This window comes from Corvus hawaiiensis, chromosome 3 (assembly GCF_020740725.1).
Source record: "Corvus hawaiiensis isolate bCorHaw1 chromosome 3, bCorHaw1.pri.cur, whole genome shotgun sequence".
In the NCBI taxonomy this organism is placed as follows: Eukaryota; Metazoa; Chordata; class Aves; order Passeriformes; family Corvidae; genus Corvus; species Corvus hawaiiensis.
Genome location: NC_063215.1, coordinates 120,213,496 through 120,228,009, shown reverse-complemented (window position 1 = coordinate 120,228,009; position 14,514 = coordinate 120,213,496). Strand labels below are relative to the sequence as shown.

The following is a 14,514-nucleotide window of genomic DNA, read 5'->3' as shown; positions in this document are numbered from 1 at the left end:
CTTGCATATGTGGAAGTTACTATTTTATGCCTTCTAGATATTTCTCTCAGCAACTCCCCTACTAAAATGCTGGTTTCCATCTGCTTTGCAGGGGAATCAATGCCAGGAGAAAAGGGATGAGTTGAAATATCGATTTTTCTTTTGGTGGCTGAAGTTGAACAGGACTTTTTTGCAAGTAATACAGCAGTTTGGGGATTGTCAAGTGTAATTAAAATCATTTATTCTGGTAAAGCTGGTTGACAGTTTTAATGGAAAATAAATTTCTAGCCAAGGTAGAGAAGCTTGTTCCAGTTTTTATTTCTTAATCTTTTCCTCTTTTCAAACACCATTCTTGCAGGTTTGATTGAATGAGATTTTTGAGTTTACAAAAGCATTTCCCACCTTGCCAGTGCTCCAAGGAGCTGTTTAGGAGTAAATGGAACTAATTCCTGCTAGGAATGCAGAATTCAGTGAGTTAAGTGGAAGTTTCTTGTTGCAGAGCAACTAATAATTATTAATTACTTATTAATATATAACTCTTTTCCTCATTAAATTTACCTCTTCCCTCTTCCTTCGTAATCTCTTCTGCCTCTTCTGAGAAGTCCCAGAGTATAAAAGCTTTTTTTTTTCTAGTCAAGCAGTGTTTAAAGCATGTTTTAATTTGTATTTGTGGAAGATGAACCAAGGTGATGTCTTGTGTTATGCTCTAATCCTATAGTTTTTTTTAAATTTTTGGAGTGTATATCACTACCCTATTAATACAATTTCCCAGGATTTTCTTTAATAGGTTAAAAATTCCAAACATCATTGAAGAACCATGGTGTCTGGAACTTCTAGTTGTTTGGAGAACTTTATTATTTAGAAATCAGTTTTAAAAGGGAAAGAATATATTCAATATTGGCAGTAAAACAGAGAAGCCAGACAGAGCATCATGGCTTGTTAAAAGAAAGTTATATAAGAATTTTAAATATGCAGACTTGAAAAATTTGTGCTTCTTTATTATGAAGTTAATTGCTGATGAAGAGTGAGACAGGCCTGAATTTCCTTGACTCAATCAACTTTAACTTGTTAATTATTGGGAGGTTTTTTGACTCTAAAATATTTAAAGGCTTTTTGGTGCCCAGTCCCACTTGGTAGCTCAAAATGCTCTTGAACTTCAGGAAAATGAAAAGTTCCTGATTTGGGATTTTTGAAGGGTTTACTGAAGTCCTGGGTTTTTGGCTGCAGGTTCCTGAAAGGTATATGGGAGAAGGTGACCTTCGTAGTTATGCCTCATTTATTTTGTGTTATTTCATAGGGCTGCACATCAGTTCAAGAGACATAAATCTGTGTGAAACAGCTGCTAAAAGTGGTGAATGTATATAAAGTAATAATTAATGAAGAATAATTTGCTTTACAAAAAATCCTTTTGATGAGCTGGGATGATTTGTATTCTCCAGCCAGCAGCAGTTTCATTGTCTGAAAGAATTTTGCCATAAGGGAAGTGTTTTGCATTCCTTAGCAAATAGACTCTCCCTGGATTCACTGAAGTGCCCTGAAGAACTGTAAGTAATAAGTAATTGCTTGGGACCTGGAATTCTCTTTGAAACTGGCTTTACTTTAAAAACATATCAGGAAAGGGTGCAGTTTGAATGTTGCATAGTAACATCATGGAACAGATTTGGGTCCTCTTTATCATTTTACATAAAAATCCCCAGCTTTAAGCTCTGTTGCTTTGGAGCAGCCTACAAAGTGATTTTTATAGAAGCACAGGAGTGGAAAGTGTACCCAGTTCTTTGATTCTCTTCCATGTTTGATATGTAGTTCAAAAGGAAAGCTTAGTCCTTGTCATCTGTCACTTGGTGTCCCCTCGCACACTGGAGCTGTTCTGTCTCTGCCTCCTACAGACTTACTGGCAACCAAGGAACCTCCTCAGGAGGTTTGGGGTGGTACCCTCATTCTCTATGCACTTTTCCTGCCAACCTGCTGGAGATCAGCTCTGCAGAGAAGGACCTGGGAGGTCCTGGTAGACAGCAAGCTGTCCCTGACCAGCAGTGTCCTGGGGACCAGGAAGGCTGATGGGATCTGGCATGCACTGGAAGAGCATTCCCAGCAAGTCGGGGGGTAATCCTGGTGAGGCACAGCTGGGATCATCTGCACAGGAGGGGCAGGGAGCTCCTGGAATAGGGCCAGCAGAGGCTATGGAGGAAGAGGCTGAGGAAGGGTCTGGAGGATCTCCCTGCTTGGGAAAGACTGAGGAAGTGGGGGCTGTTCAGCCTCCGGAGCAGCCGCAGCTGAGAGGGGCCCTCAGCCCTGTCTTGCAGGGCCCAGGCTCTGCTCCGGGGGGCCCAGCCATGGCACAAGAGGAACAGGCAGGAACTGATGCCCAGGAAGTTCCACTGGGCAAGAGGAAGAACAACTTGGAACAGTTTGCCCAGAGAGGCTGTGGAGTTTCCCTCTCTGGAGATATTCCAGAACCAGCTGGACCCAATCCTGTGCTGTGTGCTCTGGGATGGTGGGAGTGAGCCACTGTCCTTCCCACCTGGCCTGTCCTGGGATTCTGCTTCTGCCAATGTTGATGCACATTTTGGCTGTTTTGAGCATAAAACCAGAGGATGTGGAGCTGAGGTATTATGGAGAGGTGCTGCTCTGCCTTGGTCTATGCAGATTTAGGCACACTGATCTTGTTCATACTTACTCTTTGCTGCATTAAACTCTGCTCTAAAACAATTTCTTGGTTTTCATCTCTCCTTTCTGCTGAGTTCCTAAGTCAACATTGTTCCAGCAGAGTGCTGGGAACACACAGCTTTCACTTAAGGAGTGCAATGGATTGTAGATATGGCAAGGTAGCCTTGATTTGTAAGGGCGGTAAAGAGAGAAAAATGGGAGAGACAGAAAGATTTATCCACATAAAACTGAATGGGAAAGCTACTCCTTACTGTGAATTAAGTGCTCCCTGCACCCACTTTAGTGTCTCTGCTTGGATCTGGTGTTCCGCCAGGTTTCCATCAGAGTTGTGTGGCTGCTCTGTTTAAATGTGGCAGCTTTGAGCTGCTTATGGTTCATGTTAAAGCTGCAGCCACACAACCATTTTTGTCCCCTGTGCTCGTGGTAAATGTAATTGTGTTAAAATTATACATGCAGATAAAGGCCTGAATTGTTTATGCATAGTTTTCTGTTCTGGTAATTTGTTCTCCTTAGGGTTCTCTGTGTTTGTTTTCTAATTAATCTTGTAAGGGTTGTAAATGTGTTTAGGTGGAGTAACAAGGTTTTATTTTCTGCTCTGTTGCTTCAGGGTTTGGTCAGTTGGTGTTTGCTGGTCACCCCAGTTGTGCATCAGTTGTCTGTCTGACAAAAACGTGTGTCTTTTCCTAATAAAATCAATGATTTGTGTTTTGTGGAATGTAGGGAACTGTCATCCCTTTACCAGTTCTTGGGAGCCATCCAGCGTTTTGGGTCCATGAGTGCTGTGGGGTTTGGAGAGAACCTGCTCCAGCAATTCAGAGCACTTGTTCTCCATCTCCAAACGCAGGTGGAGAAGTCAAAGTTTCATTAAACAATCACCTACAACTTGAGTAGCTGGGCAGGTTTTTCTGTCTCTGTTTTTATCCTTTTGCTGCTGCTGCAGGAGCAAGGCAAAGCAGGTGATATTAATATTTAATGAAATATTCTGGATCTCAGCTGTAATTGTGTTGCTTTTTGTCTGAAGGTGTCACCCCTTGAAGTTCCTGCTGGATTTCTTTGTCTGAGAAGCTCAGCACAGATTTCATAAGCTGGTAGACTTAATCCTTGAGTTAGTTATATTACCAGTTGTTTGGGTGTATTTGTAGAAGATCAGACTCTTGGCTTAAAAATATTTCTAAATTAATATCCAGAATAGAAAATCATTGTAGTGGTTAGGTTTCCTAGATGGTCACTGAACTGATTCTTAACATACACCTTGAAGATGAAGGATCCTTAAGAAATTGACTCATCAATGTTTATGAATTTTGGGGCTTTGTCTTCTAGTATTGGGAAAGGTAAGTCATTAAAAATGTCCAACAATTAAAAATAGGGTGGAAATAATTATTTAAAGCTGAAATGTGGAGTTTTATCTATTTGAGAGGGCTAAAAATTAAGGAGATGTCATAGTATTTTTCTACATACTGGATCAATATACAGATAAATAAGCAAAATTACATAGAGGAGAGAAGGTTTTTTCTATCATGAAGTCGAAGAATGAAGGAACAGAAGGATTCACACCACAATAGTAGAAGATCTGTCAATATTCAAATTCTGAACTCTTGTTTCCATTGTTTCAGTAAACAAATATGTAGGCAAGCCTGTGACATCCTGTACTAAGTTTAAAGCCAAAACGGATGTTTTAATTAAATAAAAATCCTTTTTGCTGCTTTATATTGTGGGGGAAAGTTGTTCTCTGGTAGAGATGCATTTCTTTACTTGCAAGCACCTTCCTAATAACCCTTGTGTTCTTTGTCCTGTAGCAAAGGAGCCAGAGAACCAAGTTCCATGTGGGAATACTGAACTTGTAATGTGTGTTCTGGCTTTATTGGGGCTCTGAAGTCCACTCTTAGAATTTCATACAAGGGCAGGAAAGTGGTTGATGTAATTTGAATTATTTAATAATCTGTCAAGTTCTGTGGCCAAATGCCCTTGGTTGTGAAGAAAACTGAGGCAGCAGCTGTGTACTGGGTTGGTTATGGCATTGTGGGTGTTTAATGCTTGGGATCAGCATTACAGGTGTTCACTGGCTAATGAATTCCTAGAAGTCCTTGCTGACTGGCTTCTGACATCTGCTGACTTCCCAGTGCCAGGATTTCCAGTTTCCTGGAGGAGTTTGGTTTGCCTAAATAATTGTGTGTCTGTCCAAGGGGAAATGTGCTCTGGTGATTGGTATCCAAGAGTTTGAGGGATGGCTTGTTTTAAAAATGCATGTCTGGAATTGGAAACCTATATGGGGTTGAGAATGTATTCTGTGTGGAGTTGTCACAGTAAAAAATAGCTCTTTATATGTTTTTTTACACTAGTTATAAATGCAGGTTTGCCCTCAGTAGGATCTATGTACACAGTAGCAGCGGTTGTGCTACTTCAGATGTCTTTGCATGTGTGTTTGCTAATGAAAATTCCACCAGAATGAGCAACCACTCATTTCTCCAAAGACAGAAGGATTCAGCGTGATGTAAGAAATGGGACTGACTTTGCACTTGTGTCTTAGTGCTGTGCTGAATGAAATGGCAATTATTCCTGCTTGTTGGGATTATAAAGGATGAAATGATCTTCCTGTGCCTTTGGAAAGACTTGCAGTGATTCCTCCCTTTACTGGTACCCAGCCTGACAGCCTGGAATGTGACTCACAGAGGTGATGTGCTCTTGAGCTCCTTCCTGATCTCAGTTACATCTGTGTGGTGGTAAAATCTGTCATGTCATCATAAATATTCTTAAAACTCAGTCCTTATCTTGGAGTGGGAATTCCTGGAGGCTTTTAGTGCCTTTATCTGGAGGCAGATCTATGGTCTAACCACTCTCTTCATCCCACACGTGCTCTGTCCTGAATTTCAGTGCAGCTGCTGTGAAGTTCATATTTAACTGATTAAAATTTATATAGTGCTTGGACTGTTTTTTCTGGACAGCCAGGCAGCTTGTTTTTATAAAAGGCACAATGATATGAACGGTTCTGACATGAATTTTCTGAAATTATAATTTCAGAGTGGCTCCCCCAGTCCTACACTGCTAATGTTTGCAAGTCTGCGTAATTCCTCCTATAAATTATTACTTCTGTTGTTTTGCTTCGAAGGTGTTGGTGTTGCCAAAAACTGAAAACATCTTTTATTCTCTGTGCACTTAGAAATGTTCAAACCAAGAGCAAAATCAAAGAGCCTGAGCTTGCCTTTTGAGAGGCTTTAATTCTAGGAATGCCTCCATGTGCTTCAGCTCCCTGCCTTTGGAAGTCTTTGTCACTGAAAGCACCAAGGAACTTAGGTGTTATTTTGAAATGAGTTGAGGGTTTTTTGTTAAATACTTGCACATAAATTTCAGTAAAATGAACCACTAGTGAGATCTGTGGCTTTCCAGGATTTTTTTGTAGTTCTCAATTCACATCCCAACCCATGTAACTCCTGCAGCAGCCAGACTCCACGGGAAAGCCATCAGGAACATGTCTGTCCAGGCAGAAGGAAACTTCAACAAAGGGGGAAGGGAAAGAAGGAAAATGGCATAAATTACAGAAAACAAATGAGAGATTTGATATTTCTTGACAGCCCCTGAAGCTTGAAGGAAAAAATGGAAAAAAACCCAGGATGATGGAGTTTAGGAACATACTTATGCTGTGCCAGTCATTCTCTTCTTACCAAGTATCACAGAATATCAATACCTGCTGTATATTAAGGAATTATGAGGCATAAACAACAAAATTAAAAATTTCTGCAGGACAAGGTAGTTATAAAGAGTTATTAACAAGACCTATTTGGGAATACTTAAATAGTATGAAATAGTCTTCCAAAGATAGTTTCTTTTGATTTTGGTATTTTTCTTGCAAGTGGTTGTAGTTCTTTGTTTAAATTTTGTAAAAACAGAAGTCAAGTCTATCTCTTCTGTCATTATTGAAAGCGTTACTGTTGACTTTGGTAGAAATAAGATGCTGCCTTTAGCAGAATTCTGCTTTTATTCTGATTTTTTTGAAGTCTGAAGCTCTCACTACTGAAATCATGTATGGTTAAAGGGCAGATTTGGAATGAGCAGGAAGATGTCCAAACCCATGGGAAGTTTAGGTGGAAAGATGAAGCCAATTACCCTCAATGATAATAAAATCTATCTGGTTTGTTTTCTGTAAGTGCTAACTTCAAGGAGGAAGTACCAGAGCTGCCTTGAGAAGGTAGTGGTTTGGGATTTCCAGTCCGGGTTTATTCTATAGGAAAGATTATTTAAAGAAATCTATTTCTTGATTAATTAATTTTATCATTCTTGCAAATAAACAGGAGAATGTTTTTAGGTAGACCTCTGAAAATGAGGTTTAATAAAAACAAGGTGTAGTACAACACTGAACAGCAAGAACATGTATCAGATCTCATTTCAGTATGTATTAAAAGCCTTGTTTAACAATTTTTTTACACAAAGAAACATTGAACTGGGATTCTTCTTCATGCTCTGATGGCTTCCTTAAATAGCTGGGAGCTTTAAGTATGTGTATTTTTTCTCAGTGAGAATATCCATAGTGACAGTCCTTTGACCCCAGGATGGGCTTTGCCCTTGGCATGCTGTGGTGAAAAAGTCTATTTTCTGTCAAATTTTCTAATATTAATAGAAAATACAAAGCCCAACAATCAGATGTTGCAATGTAAACTTGTGGGAAATCAAGTAGCCTTGGTTAAGTTATATTTGGTTCTTTTATTTGGTATCTCAGCTGATCTATCCAACATCCCTCCTTTTGGAGTGGTTTGGGATCAGGGCTTGAATGGCTTCATTAGGGTGAGGTGTTTAATACCTGCCTGAAAAGGGTGAAAGGATAACTTCATGGAACTTGGAAAGCCAGGGAAAAGTGAAATTGAGATTAGATCTGCCAGAAATGGTATTTTGAATACAGGTGAAGTCATAAGAAAAACATGATAAAGAAGCAATATGTTGAAGAATGAAAATTGTTTTCTGACTGTAATTGGAATACAATTCCTTGGGATATGATTGTGGAAAGGGGTGGTTGCTTCCATAAGGTCCCTGAGGGGACAGCCTGGCACATCCCATCCTGGAGCCCCTCCTGCCTCAGGCTGTTGTGTCTGGAGCTTTACCTTGAGGCAGAGCAGACAGAGGGTCTTGGGGGGTACATGATGGAAACAATAAATAATACATATCCTAGTCCTTGCTAACGAAGGGCCCTGCTTTCCAGGGAATATTGCATGTGCATGCCATGTATGACAGGTGCAGTGTTCTCTGCCTTGTAAACACACCCTGCTGGATGCACCTCCGTGCTCTGGTGTGCTGGAAACCACAAGGAGCTCTTGTCAAATCAAGAACAGAATCCCTGCTACATCCTTATGTTAATCTTTTGCTTCCTGCTTGTTGGAGCTATTTCTGTAATACCAAAAAAAAAAAATAGAGCATTATGAAAAGTCTTGATAAAGCTCAAATTTTCTCAGCTTATAAAATGTAAGCAGGCTATTAGCTAGTGGAATCCACTTGGTGTTTTCCTGAACACTTGTGCTCTCTAATATTACATATTTAAAACATTTTCTTGTTGCTCTTATATTCTGAAATGTCTACAATGTTATATCACAGTTGCTTTAAAAAAAGCAGCTGGAGATGGGAGGTTAAAAGAAGGGGTGTAACTGCTTCCTTGGAAAGTGTGCAATTTAAATTAACAAATTAGATCACATAGTGTAAAATCAGGGGAAAAAATAGAGCTGAGCTGGTGGAATGCTTGACAAAAAAAATTCAAAACTCTTTTGCAAGCTAAGGATAAAAAGAAACCCCAAGTTCTTACTTGTAAGCCAACCTTGTTAGCTTGTGAAATGTTCCAACAGAGGCCTTCTAGGAAAAGGTAAATTTATGTACAGTCACTGCAACACTGGAAATGTTAAATATTGGCCCTCAGACTTGCTCAGAGCTCTGCAAGAGGATGCTTTAAAAGTGTTGATGCTCTTATTTAAGACTTTTATGATTGGAAATGGCAACTTCTCACTGAGCCTTCTAACTTGATTTTTTTTCAGTCTTTTAACTATCCAAAGAGAGTTGTAAAGTAAGGGAGACTTTTGAGGAAATTAGCAGAATCCCAGTGGTGCTCAAAGGAATTCACTCTAGTTTGGCCTGGCATTATTTTTAGTTCTTGCATAATAAATTATTCTTCAGTGTGAGTGTCTCCTCCAAGGAGATGCAGTGAGGGTGGAACTGTGGGTGGTGTTCCTCGTGGCTTTTTTGTCTGGCTGAGCCTTGCGGCTGGAGAACAGGGAAGTGTTGTCTTTCAAATTCCTGACTGTGTTGGTCAGCTGGACTCAGGGCTCTTGGGTTTCTGCCAGGCTGTGTAAGGACATGGATTTGAAGTAAAGGTGAACTGGTCAAGTGTGATGATTCATTATGGCTCTGAAATGGCCAAGGTAAGGGTTTAATTAACATTTTGAGGGGTAAAGTTGGTTGGAGGCTGAAGTCTTTTAGTCCTTGTTCAATCTTATGTGGGTTGTGGGTGCTGAGCTTTAGAAGGAACTTTTCTTTTGTTGGTACCCCCGCAGCAACAGTTCCTCCTCATTTAAGCTTCCTGTGGCCTTGGGTTTAGTAGCTGTGGAATGGGAGAGAACCTTGAGTGGCATTCTGTGTAGTGAGTGGGGTTAGCCAAAATTCCCAGTCAGCCTGAGGAGCCAAGTGTCCCTGTAGGGGCAGACAGATTCCAGGGAGAAAGCACAATGGGCCTTTTGGCTGCTGCTGGCTTCCTGGGATGTTTACTGCTCTGGGAGACAGGACACAAGCTTAACTGGAAATTCCCTTTGTCTCCTACTTTTCTGTAGGTCAGTGTGGACATAAAAGCTTTGTTTGAGTTACTGGAACGGCTGAATTTGGGTTTACTTTTCACTCACTTCTTTACTTTGGAACAAATGACCACAGTGTTGCTGAGATTTTTCTGATAAGATCTCTGAAAGAAGCCAAAAGTGACTTGCCTAACATGGCCTAAACAAAGAGGTATGCTGATAAGTTTTAATAAAAATATACTTATGATCTCATGTTGAAATGATTAAATCCTCCTTGAAGGTTACCAAGATGATTAACAGGAAAATGCACAACAGATCTTGGCATTATATGTGACAAAAACAAAACAACTCCAGGCTTGGTTTCTTTCATTGTGGGATAATTCCTCCTTTTTAAAGTAATAGGTGAGGACATTTAACACAGATCAGATACCAGTGTCAGAGTAAGTTTGAGTTACATAGAGCCAAATTCTCTCCTGATGCAAACTGGCCATGATCACTTTTACATTAAAAAAGGCTTGCCAATACCATGCAGAAGGTGATGATTAACATGTAAGTCACTTTTGTCAAGTTTATAAATAGAAGTGCACCACCAAAATGTGTACTTGAGGCTTACTCAGGGCCCTGTCCCACAATATCTGTAATATCTCAGATCCTGCTAATCTGCCCTTGCTGTTGACATCCTTTCCAATATACCTCGAGGAAAACCTCATCGTGGATTCCCAAGGGAAATGCTGGCCCTGAGTGCAGCAGGGAAGGAAGAAACACAAACAAATTAACAACATTCATCTGACATCTGTGTTTAAAAACAGAGTCAAACACCAGTTTTGATTAACTACCTTTCTCCCCTTCCTAAAATGCTTCCAGACCTTGTGTTAAATACCCGATGGGCTGAGGCATTCCTGCTGTTGGGATGCATGGAGCAGCCAAGCTCCCACACACCTCCAGGCTGCAGCTCTATTCTGGGCCCCAGTGCCCACGCCTCAGCAGGTTCTTTCATTTCCAGCCACCCACTGGTTGGTCTGTATCCTTCAATCCTGCTGCTTTTGCTTCCTTGCTTTAAGTCTCTGGAGTAATCCCTCATTTGGCTTGGATGTGGTGGGCTCTGGTGGGGCCATCCTAGTAAAGGGGTTAAAATTCCCCTCCCTTGCGCTTTGCCTTGTTCTCAAATCCCAGTGTTCCCAACACACATTTTTTACCAGGGTTTTTATTCTTCCTGCTACTTTTTCACAACAAGAAACCCTATAAATTTTCTGTACAGTTACCTATTTTCCTGGCAGGAGGAGCAGAGGTGTAGGGACAATGGGAATGGTTCTGCAGTAAGTTTAGGAGGGAGAGGTGGGAGGTACCTTTATACAGGCTACTAGAGGAATTTTGGGTTTGTAAAAACAAAGGTTTTTGAGTAAATGTTCCTGGCCTAAAGATTACAGAGCAAAGCTTGAAAACTGTGGCTAAAGTTCTTCCCGAAAGCTCAGAAGCCAGACAGCCATGAGAGAGAATTCCACACTTCTTCTGCAAATGTGGAAATATGAGGATTTATGAAAATTGGACAGTGCTGTTGTAGAAGGCAGCAATATTTTTGGAGGGATTTTTATAAGTACTTGCAAGCCTCATCTATATGCTGTCACAGATGTAAATATAATCTTCAAAAAGTAACATTCTCTGCAGTGTTTTATCCTAAACAAAGGGAAATTAAAGTGTAAACAAGCCAGTGCCATTATTTTCTCTCCCTTTAAATAAAAGCACACTGTTCCACTTCAGTGACACTGTGCTTCAGGTGAAGAGACATGGAACATATTCCTAACCTGTGCCTAGTTCCTCATGTACTAATGCTGGAGGGCATTTCCAGGTCCTTTCCTAGCATCATAGACTGTAAATTTCTCCAATATCAGGATAAAAGTATGTATTTTTGCTTACAAAAAAATGAGCTATTGCAGGAGTAGTTTTCATGTTATAAAGAAATAATTCAGAGAATAATGCCAAGCAAGCTGTTTATTTTAGAGAAATCTGTTTTATAGCATAGACTGGAGTTAAAAAATAAATATTATTCAGGCAATCAGAAGGTCACTCTGTTGTTTTAGTATTCCTAGCACAGTGGGGTTTAGGGCTGTGCCAGTGTTATTAATTATTTTTATTATTAATAATGATGGCACTTAGTGCCATGGTTTAGTTGACATGATGGTGTTTGGTCAAAGGTTGTACTCCATCTCGGAGGTCTTTTCCAGCCTTGGATTCTGTGATTATCCTGTGTCACAGAGATGAAGCTCCTTAAGTAACATTTCCAGGGAGCTCTCCAGTTACCTGGCCAGGCTCCATTCTGCCAAGTTAACAGGTAGGAGTATTTTCCTGCTTGGAATGCTGTGCACAGCTAGGCTGTTTCTGCACAGATCCAAACTGGAATGGTGCAAACCCAGCTCTCGAGAGTTGTTTTCCAAGAACATGTGGAGTGGGAAGGGCTCTGTTGCCTGGGTGACAAGACAGTGTCTCTTAGCAAGGTTTGTTTTCGTTAATGAAATGAGAGAAGGGAAAGAGTGGCAGATCCAATTGTTTTAGAGCTCCTAGGAGTATCCCCCGTGAACATGGAGATAAGGAAGCTGTGTGGTTTGATTGGGAAGCTGTTTCAGGAGCACTGGCTTCTCCCCTGGACAAGGGAGGTTGTGTAACTCAGAAATCCATGGCTAGCCACAACTCAGTGGCATCGGAACATGGCCCAGAGTGACTTCATGGACATGCAGGGCTTGAGTTGGACAGGGAATGTTTGCAAGGGAATGGAATGACAGGACAAGGGGGAATGGCTTCAAACTGACAGAGGGCAGGGTTGGTTGGATGGGATATTGGGAAGGAATTCTTCCCTAGGAGGGTGGGGAGGCCCTGGCACAGGTTGCCCAAAGAAGCTGTGGCTGCCTCATCCCTGGAAGTGTCCAAGGCCAGGTTGGATGGGGCTTGGAGCAACCTGGGATAGTGGAAGTCCTTGCCCATTGGGGGGGGGGAGGCAGGAACTGGGTGAGCTTTGAGGTCCCTCCCAACCCAAACTATTCTATAAAATAAAATGTGGTCAGAAATGACTATTTGGAGATTAGCTCTTGTTCTGGACTCATTGGAGCAGTCATTTTGGGGATAAATCCTTTAAAACAAGAGTAAGCAGTGTGGTGTCCTCTCAGGAGTGTCCTTGTTTGCTGCAGACGAGCGAGGGGGAGGAAGTTTTGCACTCCTGAGGAGAAGTGGGAAGGAGCAGTGAATTTTAACATGAATGCTATAAGTGACAAGCTAAGACTGCAAATGCAAGTAATTGTAGATTATCTTGGCACACGTGAAGAGATCTGAGGTGAATGGGAATTGAGAAGGCTGAGTGAAGCAAGAGGAGGGTGCAGAACCTTTTCTTCACTCTTGGTCTGGATACTCATAAGCTAAAACCATTTTTAAAAATACCCCTGGTAGTGATGAGGTTGGAGATGACATTTAACTTCTAGGAAATACTGATTTTCTGCTTTCTTAGCTTGTAAAAAATGTGCTTCTTCATAGTGCTGGTGACTGGGCTGTCACTTGAACGGAGAGAGGAGATGGCTGAGGAAAGTCCCCTCAACGTGGAGCATCTCAGTGAAGAACTGAGCCCCAAATTTATGAGATTCCCAGGTATTGCCTCCTCTCCTCTCTCCTGCATTAAATAAGGAATAAAACACGCACATTCTGTAAAGAGTTTCCATGGAGCTGGGTTGCTCTAACTGGATTTTTGTAATTTGTACTTCATCCTTATTCATGTGAGAGTCCGTGGAGTTAAGAATGGATTGTTTGCTCTGGAGAAGAGTTTGTGGTTATTTCTTCACCCAGCAGAACTTGGGAGTTGGAAGCACCCAGGGACAAATTTTTGTTGTGAAGGCTGGACAAGGAATATGTTCATTTTGGTTTTGTCCAGGATAAGCTCATCTTCAAAATGGGAAGAAAAAAGGAAATAGTGAACAAACAATCACATTACTTAAAAAACAATTTATACTATTTTTAGGATATTAATTCAGTATTTCAAGTTCTTTCTTCTCACTCAAGGACATCCAACTTCATTAGAGACTTTCCTGCTAAATAAATAAGGGCCTTTTTCAGATATTCTTCTTGATATGAAACTGAAGGGACTGCTCTGTCCCTAGGCTTGTTTCCTTCTGTTGAAATATCCCCTCTGCCTTGAGGCTTCCAGCAGAACTGGGAAGTTGTGTTCTCTTGTTTTGCTCCTGGACTCCTATTCCTGTGTTATATTCCTTACTGGAAAGGCTTCATCGAAAACAGACAGGAAGGGAGGTTGTTCACAACATGCAGCAAAGAACAAGAGGTGTGAAGAAGTGGAAACACCTGACAGATATTTTAATTTCTCTATGCTAAAATAAGGCAAGTCACACTTGGAACATTAGATATCTGGGTCTGGTTGCTGTTTTGTAGGAAGTTTTTCCATATAGAGCCTCTGTTTTAGTGTTCAAGTCACACTGAATGCAAGTTTTGAACTGTCTGTGAGGGACTAACGTGATTTATGGGGAAATTATTTGTCTCTGATAACCAGTGAAGCCCCTTGAGATGTTTTGCAGTGTTTTTGGGTGTCAGGAACTGTTCTTCAAAAAAATCTTGCATGTAGGGTCTCTAGCAAGGTGTGTTTTTATATCTCAGATGTTATACACTGATTTACTGGCTCAAGGTAAGTAATTTCTGTGCATGATCTCATTATAAAGACATCAAAATTAGGTCTCACTGCAAGAATATTGCTCAGCATGATTCTGCAAAGGATTAATTAGCATAACTCTTAATAAGACAATTTCTATTGTTTTCAAATCAAAATTTAAGTGAATATTTGTTTATTTTTAATACTAATCAGTTAGGTATCTATACTAACTTAGAAAAATTATTTGTCTGGGAATATATTTCTCCTTCAATAAGGTATGATAAAATACTTTCTCTTTTCTACTTCTGGGAGTTTAGTACAACCAAAAATACTGACCAAGTATTTTTTGTAAATAAACCTCTATGTAAGCACTCACCTGTTGCATTTCCATGTTTGGCTATCCAGTTATCTAGGGTAACATTCAGTATTTATTACAAATCAGTATTGCTCTGACATAATTGATGTCTTTTTGCT

At 40.6% G+C, this 14,514-nt stretch overlaps 1 protein-coding gene across 1 annotated transcript in view; it reads left to right on the top strand.

The window, feature by feature from the left end:
* The window catches only part of ACYP2 (acylphosphatase 2), a 33,199-nt gene that overhangs the window by 17,278 nt on the left and 1,407 nt on the right, over nucleotides 1-14,514 (top strand). The window lies entirely within an intron of this gene.